Source organism: Mustela nivalis (genome assembly GCF_964662115.1).
Source record: "Mustela nivalis genome assembly, chromosome: 16".
NCBI lineage: Eukaryota > Metazoa > Chordata > Mammalia > Carnivora > Mustelidae > Mustela > Mustela nivalis.
Genome location: NC_139035.1, coordinates 29,532,452 through 29,544,764, shown reverse-complemented (window position 1 = coordinate 29,544,764; position 12,313 = coordinate 29,532,452). Strand labels below are relative to the sequence as shown.

Genomic DNA, 12,313 nt, shown 5'->3' with positions numbered 1-12,313 from the left:
GGGTGGGAGGACAGAGGCAGAGGGAGAAGCAGGCATCAAGTCGAGCAGTGAGCCCGATGTGGGACTCGATCTCAGGACCTAGAGATCATGACCTGAGCTGAAGGCAGAGCCTCAAATGACTGAGCCACCCAAGCACCCCATTACTCTCTAAATAAACTGTCTCACGAATAAATAGTGGTTAACAGGCCATAAACTCGGCTGCCTATTCAAACGTGATGGTTTGTGATGGTAATGAAGCATTGGTTTATTTACTCAAATAACACTAAAAACGGGGATCGTTTATGTTATAAAACTTATAAAAATTAAGGAAACTTTAAATTATGAGTGTCACAGGTTCCCACTCTTAATAAAGTGTTAATAAAGTACTTTTTCAGGAAAACTGTACACTAAATACTTACCTTTTAAATTTTATATATACATATATATATATATTTTTTTTTTAAAGATTCTATTCATTTATTTGACAGAGATCACAAGTAGGCAGAGAAGCACGCAGAGAGAATGGAGGAAGCAGGCTCCCTGCTGAGCAGAGTGTTCAATGCAGGGTTCGATCCCAGAACTCCGGGATCATGACCTCAGCCGAGGGCAGAGGCTTTAACCCACTGAGCCACCCAGGCGCCCCTTTAATTGTATTTTTAATATTTATTTTAATCTTTAGGTTTCTATTATTCTATATTCTTCATTAGACATTTTTCATGTTAAATCTGAATCTTTTAACTACTCACCCTCTAAAAGTAAGATGTAAAAGCAGTAGCAATTCATTGTTGTTTACAAACAAAATGGGGGTTCGGGGGTCTTCAGTACCAGCAAGAGCCTGGAAGGAAATACCATGAAACGCCAGGACAGCCTGAGGGAGCCCAAGGTCCCTGCGATGTGCTGTGTGACTGTGGAGTTAGGCCTTGTACTGTCTCCTCAGAGTTAGCGGTCTGCCTCGCTGGACTTGAAGATGCTCAGAGGTAACATCTGTGCCACTTTCACATCCTAATGCAAGCAACCAGCTTGGCACGGAGTAACTGATATATTTGTTTAGCTCAAGTGATTTTTCACAGAATCCACTCAAATTAAAGAGCTTGTAGAAGGTATACTGTGTGCTAGCGGCCATCTAAGTACCTTTACTTCAATCCATCTAAATGATGCAAATGGGTAAGATGAATATGAGAACAAATCAATCTGTACATAATTTTATTAAAAAGGAGAGATACATGAAACCAAAAATATTTAAACAAAAGTCAGGGAAATAAAACTGGTCTTAAATTTAAAAACAAAAAAACAAAACAAAACAAAACAAAAAACCCTTGGTGTGGATGTATCTGAAGTTTTTAATGGACTGTAACGTTGGGATCCCATGAGCCTCCAGGGAATTCTTTAAAAACAAGGAAGCAGCCTCATCCACAGCCACTACCCAACACGAAGAAATTCAGGTGAGGGCAAGTTCTTTGCTTAGTCCTTAGGACCAAGAGCCATCAGAAGGCAGTACACAGGAGCAACCCTTCAAGGGAGGCAGGACCGCAGAAACCAGAGCTATCCTGAGAAAGGCAGTCTGGCCATGCATCCTCTTACCATGTACCCTCCTAACAAGCTTACCCGGAGCTTGCGTGTAAGCAAACCCACACTCCACACACCGGCTGCCATTGCTCTTCATAGGAAGGTGAAGTGCACAAGAAACACCGGTGGGACGTCTAGATAACACTCACTCAAAATCATACTGTACTGAGTAGAGGGGAAGTTTTGGCAGAAAAATAAAAGCTGCACTAACAGACAAGGTGGGATCACCACGGTCCTGAACAGCCCCACTGTGCTGTTCGGGGGGATACGATACTTGAAAACAGAACCACACTCTGCAAACGGAAGCAGATGTGTTTCTTTACAAATGAGGAGATGTCATTCAAGCCGAATTCCCCAAAGAACAGCATGGATCCCGCTGGAGTGGAAAAATAGTTATGGTTTCCTGCGAACAGAATTCTAGACATGCTGACATCCACTCATGGAAATAATGCTACCAGGTACTATTACTGCATTAAATACACTTGAGAGCTGTTTATAGATCACATCTTAGTCCAAATTAGCAGGCAGTAGGTCAGCAGAGATGCTTTGAGTAACTTCATCTGTTTGTGCCAAGAGAATCTGCTAGTAAAGACTAGCATTGTCACTAACTTCGGTTCTACCAAATTTATTTATTCAATCCAGAAATTAAAAGTTTAAAGTGTTCTGAGAAAACACATAGTTCCTCAGTGGTGAAAGCAGCAGCAGAAAAAGACGCGGCCCAGGATGCAGGGGGCTGTTTGCTGAATGTACAGTCCAGAGGGGCCAGAGCCCAAGGACCAAGAGCCACATGAAGGAGCTGCTTTGTTCTAAGAACAATGGAAAGCAAGCAGAACGCTATCTGGTGCCCACGATAGCAGGACTGTGAAAATCTCCAGTGCTCCACATCAATGCAAGGTCTCCCCCTCCAGTAGTACTTGTAAAGAGACCAGAGACCCACTTCCTGGTAATTAATGTCACTCATTCAGTTGACATCCTCAAATTGGAATGTACGCTCCTAAGGCTTAAATATATGAAGACTAGGGACTCTAAATCTGAGTAAGAAAAGGTAATTCTTATGTTTAGCACAGCATTATCACAGTAAAGACCATGCATTTCTTCCTACGTGAACAACACTGTCATAACCAAATACTCCCGAAAGTTTCAGAATTCTGGTGTGAATTTTCTCAGAAATTGCAAAAGCCCACAGAAACAGCAGGTCTACCTTATGAGAACTATTTTCAGTGTCTTCCCATGAGCAGCTCGCTGTGTTCATTCTACCTCACAATCACCACTCTGTCCCTCTGGTGGGACACAAGCTACCAGGCAGACCTTTCTGACTTCTGTCTTCTCTACCGAATTCACAGCCTCTTAAGGTCCACAATTTTGAATTACTCATTTTTGTTTTTCTCATAACACGTAACACAGAACCTTATTAAGAGTGTAAATAATTCAGTTCCCTGTAGCTTTTCTTCTTTAGAGCATGAGACCCACCTACCTCTTGGGTATTTTCTATGAGTTAACAAAACAATATTCTTTATACAATACCGACTTCAAAGATACTACTATTTAATACCATCTCCAAAAGAGACTGATTAGAATTTTTCTGTCTTGCTATTAAAACACAGAAACAGAAATGTCCAATGTTCACTCAGAGACAGCAATGTAAGCAAGCTCTTTGCTGAATGCAAACACAGACAAACCACAATACACCATCTCACCTACAGACCAATACAGGGCAGTCCAAAATCCAGCTCTAAGAACGGCGGGGCAGCTCTGCTGCCCCTGTGTTGTGACTGGTGTCAGCAGAGAAGTAGGTCCTACAAGTCAGTTCTCATCATCAATGAAGAGCAAGGCGGAATCTGTTCTATCAGAGCTGCTCCCTACTCCCTACATCCTTATTTAAAGATGGAAAAATCTAACAAAACAGGTAGCAGAATTTCTGACATCCAGCAAATACTTCTCCAATTTATGGGCAACAAACAGGACTAAATTTCAGGAATACAAGTAAAGGGACTATATAATTACCACTCTGCTGAGGTAAAGTGTGCAAATAATCGAGGATGACATCCCAGATCACGGCAGCGCCACTCATTAAATTTTAAACTGTCTGTAAAATAAGCTGAGAAACATCATCCCCAGCCAGACCTGAGTCAGACCTGACAAGAGGTCCCGCCACCAGAGAAGCAGAGAAACAAGAATGACAGGCAGAGAGAAGAGCGTGTCTGACAACAAACTTCAGGCCACGGGCACCTTCCATAAGACTATGACATGCAGATTCAACAGAAAAATCTTGTCTCTTGTAGTTATTCGGTCACATCCTTCTGCAGCGGGACCAGCTCCAAGTCCGCACGGTAAGACTAACGCCGCCACGCCCATGAACAATGCAGTGTCAGACCTGAGTCACAGCCACACTTAAGTGCTTTCCCCAAACAGCTAGCCATCTGGAACATCAAAGTCTAGCAGCAAATATTTTCAAGTACATTTATTACAAATCATTATCTCCAGATTATAGAAACATGTAATTCAACTATTAGAACATCACAGTGGAAATCACAAGAGCAGTCACAAATGTACCAATGAGAAACCAGAACCTGAACTTCTAAGAGGCAGAGCTCACACAGCCACAGGGGTTATTAGTGTTGGAGAGAAGATGGTTCCAAATCTATTGCTGGGCAATTTTTAAACCTGCAGCAGGAAACAGACCCCCATTCTCTCTCCTGCTGACAGGTGGTGACAATCCAGACAGGAGTGAGGTCTGCAGTCTGCCCACCACCAGACAGGCCCAGCCTGGGAGTCATCCTGATGGGGAGGACAGAAGACGCAGAATAGAGGGAAGAATAATGACAGAAGAAAGGCTCCTCTGTTGTAAGCAAAGCTAGGCTTATCTTAAAGACACAGAGTCTTAAAGAGATAGAAAATATGGAACCTCAATTGTCAACCACTAAGAAGACAAGAGCTCTTCACTAGGCTGCCTGGAGAGGATAAAAGCCATTGGAAATTCTCTCCTCAGTCAACAGTGCTCCTGATGATTAAGGAGGGCAGTCATCCTCAAAGGTTCTGGTCCCGGCCCCCTCATACTCTTAAACATTATTAAAGACCCTGAACAGCTCTTGTGAAGGTGAGTCATAGCTACTGTTATTTGCTGTATTAAATAAACAATATTCTTCCAGTTTTAATCTCCAGTAATTCATTTTAAAAATAGTAATTCTTTTCCAAAACAAAATTATTTCCCAAATAAAAAATATTACTATCAGGATGACATGGATTTATATTTTTACAAATCTCTTTAATGTTTGGTTTAGTGAATACACCTGGATTATTTTATTTGCTTTTGCATTCGGTATGTTACAGCACCTTGCTTTGGCTGAAATAGAAGAAGGAAAAAGGAGAGCCTTACAGACTCCCTGGAAGGGTCTAGAAGAGGGTCCTCAAGGATCCCTGGAGCACACTTCTTAAATCCTGAATAAGGGCTTTCAACTCAAGATTTCTGATGCTGCAGGTGGCTTGGCCCAAAGAAAATGAGATATGGAGAGCAGTTAGATAGAGACCACAATCCAGGGATGGCATCGCTTCTTGGCCTTTTGGCCAAAGATCAAGTGCAGAATCCAGGGATGGCATCAACCCCTCCGATGACAAGGGGATGCTGAGGGCATCTACAAACCACTAGTGGAAGCTACAAGGTAAACCACTCATTCAAACTGTCCTGACCAAGAACTAGCAACAGAGTAATTCCAAGTATGACTCACCACAAATACTGGAGGATCAAGCTATCCTGAACAAATGAGAAGGATGTAATACCTTAGTGTTTACCACTGGCACTAATCCAGTCACTTTCTAGTCCCAGAACTTCAAGATAGCTCTTGCAGGTGAGGCCAAGGGAACAGAACCAGCGAGAGGCAGCCTTCCAAGGGAATCTGGGTCTGGTGTAGCCACTAAAAGTAATGATGCCTATGCTCCATTCTGGGGAGAACAGAGATCCATCACCCAGATCACTTTCCAGAAGCGCTCAGTGCCCCCTGGAAGCCCAGCTGAGAAAGGGAGAGACATGGGTGGGAAACTAAGGCTTGGAAGTATGATGGGTAGGACACAGGACCTAGAAGCCTGAATCAGCAGCTCCTGACCTGTTTCACAGCTGAAAACCCTTTTATTACTTTAACTAACTCCCTTGGACTAGACATTAGGAGCGAGCCTGTGCAAAGAACCTTTCCCAAGTAATCAGACATGCAGCTGGTCCTGTTTTCAATTCAGGTCCTGGGACTATTTAAACTTTTCTTATTGGCATCTTGGCACAATCACATAATCACAAAAAGATCCAAAAATTCCTAAAATGTCAGTAACAGTAGATCAGAATTGCTGATAGGTTTTAAGCGGAGTATCTCTACAAAGAGCTGGTAATTTTTAGTCCCAAGTAAAAAAACTTAGTATTTGAGTTAGTGGTGTAACATCACCTATCACTAGAATGTATGGTGTACTGTTGGGTCAGCTTTCCAAACCGAGGGAGATTATCTCACAACTACTTGTTGTGTGGTAGTCTTGTGGGTAACAAACTGAAAATCACTGTTCTAACATGAAAGAAATCATCTTCCTATTCATGTTATACTCATGTTAACTCTGTCAGTAAGTTACTGAACTGGGGCACCCGATGGCTCAGTCTGTTGAGCCCAAACCAAGTCATGATCCTGGGATTGGGCCCCACGTTGGGCTGTGCTCAGCAGGGAGTCTGCTTGAGATTCTCTCCCTCTCCCCCTCTCTCTAATAAATAAGTAAATCTTCAAAAATGTTGGGGCTGAACACATTTGCTCTCTAATTTCATTTTCAAGTCTGTAGAAAAAATTAATAGTTTCTTTGCCTGAAGACAAAACTGTCTATGTACCTTCCTTTCTGAAACCTGGAATCAGATTCACAGTAAAAATCGACTTTATGTTGAACTATGTTTTCACTCCAAAGCTAACGGTCATACCACGTCTCCCACATACCACGTCTCCCACAGACGACGTCCTCGCCTGCAGAGCTCTGCCAAGGTCCTGTAAAATGGGCAGCCAGAAGTCCTTCTCAAGGAAAACAGGCACCTAAGGGGGTGAAGCACTAGAGTATTGGCTTCCCGTGCACTCACCTGACTCACTGCTGTCATGCTCCCGTCTCAATTTCCCCTCTGTTCTCGTGATTTCTGTCTCCACGAGGCATCTCATGCTTGTCCCCCTCGCCTCGAGCAGCTCCCTTTTCAAACCACTGCCACTTTCTTAAGTACAGCTTCTTTCCCCTCGCGCCTCCTGCTCAAAAACTCCACTAACTCCGTGTCTCACAAAGGCCCTTCTTGATCAGACCTAGCTTCTGACTTTGTCCCCAAAGGACAAAACAGGCAAACAGGGCTCACTCCTTCCCCTCCCGTTCTGCCGTCTCCCAGCTCCCTGTGCCTACACTTCATTTACCTTCCTAAATCAGCTCCAAAAGCCACCTCATCAACACCTGCTCAGCGGCCCCTCTGCAGACACCTCATTCCCCTTCAGACAGGACTTCATCTCTGCCTCAGCCGGGGCCTTCTTTCAGGGACGATGGGTGTGTCTTCTCTCCCCTCCAAGATAAGAACCCCTGGACAGGAGATCTGAGTGCATTCAGATGCACCCAAACAATGGAGGAATTAACTTCCTCTGAGGAAAAAAAAAAGGAACAAGGCAGGTCTTCACCAGGGAGTGAAGACAAGGAAGAGGCTAAAGAAAACCAAAGTCCTTCCTCGAAGCAAGTTAACCCATATTGCAAAATTTTCCAGGTGTTTATAAAGATTAGCATTCAAAAACAACATCTTATAGCTTTGTAATACTAATGTCTTCATCTCATTGAATTCCCAGAATGATCTCCTAACATGGTCTCCAAAGGAAACAGTGGTAGAGAAGTTAAGAGAAGGTACCTGGACACCACAGGAAGAGACTGGCTCTGACTCCAATTACAAGTGCTTTCCACTAAATGAAAGACCTTGAAATCTTACTAAAATACATGAGACAAAAAGTAAATGAAAGCTCTTTTCTTTCCTATTTTCTGGCCCCAAAGTGACTTTCCCCGATGATGCCGATTTGAAAAGCAGAGAAACAGCCTTTACCACAGCTGTGCCTCCCCCTCTGGGGCTATGACCCAAGGGAAGTCCCCTGGGTCTTGCCAGTCTCTGTAACTGGACACTGGAGACACAGCTCCAGCAGATCAAGCCCCCGTGCCTATGAAGACTGTGAACCTACACGTGGGGGAGAGTACCGAAGAGGTAAGGATAAAAGCAGGACGTGACCGGACCCACGGGAAGCCTGTCCCACCCACCCGACCCCCCCCCGACCCCCAAACCCGTTACTCACTGCATCCTGAGGAGCAGCTAACACTGTCTGTCTCGAAAGAGGACTTTAGTAAGGTAAGTTGATTGGGGAAAACTCAGTGAAAAATACTGTCCAAAAGACAAGCTCTGGGATTCTTTCAAGGTCCGATCTCATAGGATTTTATGAAGGCCTTAATAAAGTGCTCCAAATGTAGCATGTCCAGAATCAAACCCGTGACCCAGGGCCCAGAACCACAACCGCCCCTCTCCTCCTCTGGCTAACACCATTTTTGCCGGTGGCCTAGATGGTGCTCAGTGGCTGGAGGGACACGTCTGTAATCACCTCACAGCACCCCTGCCTCCTTCCTGGCCTGCCCATCACAGGTCACCGACAGAGATCCTAAATGCGATTTTTTTTTTAAATTTTATTTACTTGACAGAGAGAGAGAGAGCGCACACACGCACACACAAGGGGGAAAGACAGGCAGAGGGAGAAGCAAGCTCCCTGCCAAGCAAGCAGCCCAATGCAGGACTCGATCCCAACACCCCAGGATCATGACCTGAGCGAAGGCAGACCCTTAGTCCACTGAGCCCCACAGGTTCCCCCACCTAAATGGGATCCTATGCAGTGGTCTAGCTGTGGGCCCCAGGGCAGGTTGCATAACCTTCTGTAAGCCTCACTCTTCTAAGAGGAAGACACCCCCAATGCTGCAGGGTTATCATAAAGACCATCAGTGATATGCATGCCTAAGAAGGACCAGGCATACAGCAGACACCTAATAAACAGATCATCGTTCCTGCCTCAGACAGGCTTTATGGACAAAATGCAACAACACCCTTGAGGACACAGCAGCCAGAAGTAAAAGCATCACCTCCTCATCTCTCTGGTCCTCTTCTTCCATGATGGTTCCATTTCAGGGTGCCACCTTTCTCAACCGTGGCATCACAGCATACCCTAACCAGGCCAGACCTGGGGCGCATGCTAACCTGCTAACCAGCCCACCATGTCCGTGCTAGAGCACACACTTGCTCACAGAACGTGCTCCTGGCCCCCTCACAGGTGGCATCTCCCCGACCCGGCAGATCCGGCGCCTTGCCACGAACAGCCCTCAGCGGGACACAGGCCCCTCCCGGCCTTCCCTGCTTTCTCTCTCAGATCTCTCTCCTCTGTAAATTCTCACACCTAGGCCACAACACTGCCTCTCGGTTGTTTCCCATTGTTTCCCAATGGCCCCTCAGACCTCCTACCATGGCTGAGGCCTACACATTCTACAAATCATACCTCCAGCATCATCTGCTGTTCGAATCTCCCCTGGACCCCAGAGTTTTCTTCGGTCCTCCCCAGTCCTTGGTGCACACCTCACTCATGGCATCCCACACACTGTATCCTAATGTGCTGATCTTGTTTCCAGTGCCCCAGCCCTGCTGAAAGCCTGGAGGACAAGGGACAGCCTCAGCCTGTTAGCATCACTCCCCACGCCTGCACAGGGCCTAAGCTCAGAGCACACTGGATGGCATCTGTGATAGGACCTCAATATTGGTCCCATGAAACATGCGATCTGCAGGACTGAAAAATAAATGTCACTATTAACTTAAGATATTTCTAAGAACTTTTTGAGATTTCTAAAATCCAATTCATTCTAAAACATATCTCCAGAAGATTGAAAAATGCAGAGATAAATTCATATAAATGCTCATACTGAAGGTATATCAGACCAAATCTCCAGTAAGAGTAGTTAATGGACTCTCTATATAATAATATTTTTAAAATCTAAAGAAAAATTTAAACATGAGAATCACATTGTGTTCTCTTCTTCAAGCTATAAAATATATCTTATAGCTATAAAATAAATGTAGCAAAAGCAGTCTTAGCTAATGGTAAAATATTTTAAGGTTTTCCCTCTACAAAAATATGCTTAATCTTGATCAAGAAGAACAAAAGTCGAATACACTTACTGGCTATGCTTATAATTTTTCTTTTTAAAAGAGAATTTTAAAAATTATTTCCTATTTTCAAATATCCTCAACCTTTCTCAAAAAAAACTGTGCAAATTTACCTCCACTAATCATCACAAGACTAACTTTACATTTTATATAATCCACAACTATTTATCTGCAAAACTGTTATAAATATACTTAACAACACAGAAATAAAAAATATCAGTCTGGATAATGCCATCCGAATGTAAGCATTTAAATTTAAAAATCGAGTCTATCATTAGAAGAAGGGAAGAGATACACTGTAGCATTTGGTACAGAAGAAGGAAGGCTAATTCAACTCTCTTTAAAAAACGTTAGAACATGTGATTTGTGGTTTTAAATTCCAAATATAACTAGCTGTATTTAGCACCTCCTGTACTTTCCAGTATATTAGATAATTGCACACCAAGTTAAAAACAAAATAAAGGAAAACATTCCTGCCACCCTCCCTTTTCATAAAAGAGATGGAAATATCACACGCACACACACAGTACCTTATAAAGGTCAGTATGAATAGCCCCAAAGAAAGTAGTTTTTTCTTCATTTAAAAAATGTTTGAGGATTTAGAGAACTCAGGGACAAGGGAGAGGTGAAAGGAGAACCAAGCAATTATGGGTTATGGGTTTTGGCAAAACAGACGGGCTAGTACCTTCAGCCCCTGCTCTGGAGAGCCGCATGCTGCCTGGGCGGCTTGGGCTCTGAGCCCCCAACAGTCAGAGTGGCGCCACGGTTTTGCATGTGAAGATGCTGAGGTTCTCAAGAAGATTCTGTCTGAATAAAGGTGTGCGTGACTTTAAAAACCTAAAAATCACTCAGAAGGATAAACCAACATTCATGGATAATACTGCTATTAGCAGCTTAAAAAAAAACAACAACAACAAAACAAAATGAACAGAACTATTCAATATTGGAAAATGGTTTTACAACGTGGCAAATCATTAAGCAGCAGGAAAGACTTATGTCTGCAGTCACTTCAGCTTTAGGAATGTTTGTTTCTGCTGTTTCTGATCAGAGGTTCACTGGGTATATTGTTTGCTTAGGGAGGGGACACACAAGTTAGGCTTTCCCAACGTGGTTTTGGCAGGAAGACAAAAGATGATTTCAGTAAGGAGCTGGCTGTGAGCCTGAAGCAAACAGCTGTGGAAGGGGAAGGCACGCTCAAGATGAGAGGTGACATTACCGGGTACGTTTGTTTAGGTGGATGGGACAGGCCCACTAAATAACCCCAGGGATGGGAGACACATGTATCCTACTGTGCAGAACTACAGAGAAAACTGTAGCCTTCTGACTCTCAGCGCCTGCCTCCTCCTGTGCCTCCACTTCCAAGTCAGTTAATGCCATCAAAGATCAGAAATCAGTTTACTACAGTAATTTATGAGAAGTCATTTTCTAAATAAACCCTCTCCCAGGCTTTGTCTTCTCTGAGGAAACCAAATCCTCTCTGCAGGGAGCCGGTTAAGCCAGACCCACCTGTTCCACCACTATCCCCCTCCCCTCAGCCCCGCATGACAGGCCCAGGCTGTGACACAGAAGAGAACAAATGTCAAGATCATCTAAGAAGAATCTGTTACATTTTTCTGCCTTACCAAATGTTCATGGCTAGTGAGATGATGGGCGAAATTTCCCCACTTGCCACACTTTCTAGAATGTGGAAACTACAAGAGAATGTAACAGCGTTTCTCTACACTAAGACTCATTGATTTCAAAAGATGGAGATCAGAAGGAAAAACATGAGCATTTGCATTCTGAAAGCAAACTGTAGGACTACACAGGATAAAAGCAATCCTTTCCATTGGGTAAAAACAAATCAATGACAAAATGAAAAACAATCATTTTAACCACGTTAGTAACATTTAGTTCCTAAAATCCAGGGACACTCTTTTGAAGGTTCAGAAATAAAAATGCTAGTTTGTTTCAAACATGGGGAAGCCAAACGTCAGGGTTATATATACACATATATACACCCTCTACACTTTGGGCCTTTCATCATTTGGTGTGCAGCTGGCCTCCCTGTAGGGATACTGAGCCACAATTCTAGTCTCTCTGCTACAGTGAGACCACAACAAAGGGGACATTCTACCCCTGCAGCAGAAGGCAGACAAGAGACGGGCATGGGGGCACTCAGACGATCTATACCTGAGACATGCACATCCCAGGGCTTCTCTAGGCTCTGCACTTACAGATGAACCAGGAACTCCTGAGGCTTCTCAAGACAGAGAAGATATAAGAGCTATGTACCAATTCTTTACAGAAATCTTCATTTCCTCAAAAGAGCTCATATAAACCAACTACAGGCATAAAAAGGTGGTTTTGGCAAGATTCCCATATGTCTTCTTACTCTGTAATTCATGTCTGAAATAGACTAAGCCACAGGCTAGATGTTTCAACCCTTCTTAGAATAAGACATGGTATAAATAAAATTTAACATCTCGATAACAGGTTTTGAAACTCTACACCTTAACAAGGTATCAAAAATGAATCTGTCTCTCCTCTTAAAATATATAAATACATTTT

General features: G+C 43.6%; 1 protein-coding gene across 18 annotated transcripts in view; it reads right to left on the bottom strand.

The window, feature by feature from the left end:
* ENAH (ENAH actin regulator) overlaps positions 1 to 12,313 on the bottom strand; it is a 132,074-nt gene that overhangs the window by 46,757 nt on the left and 73,004 nt on the right. The window lies entirely within an intron of this gene.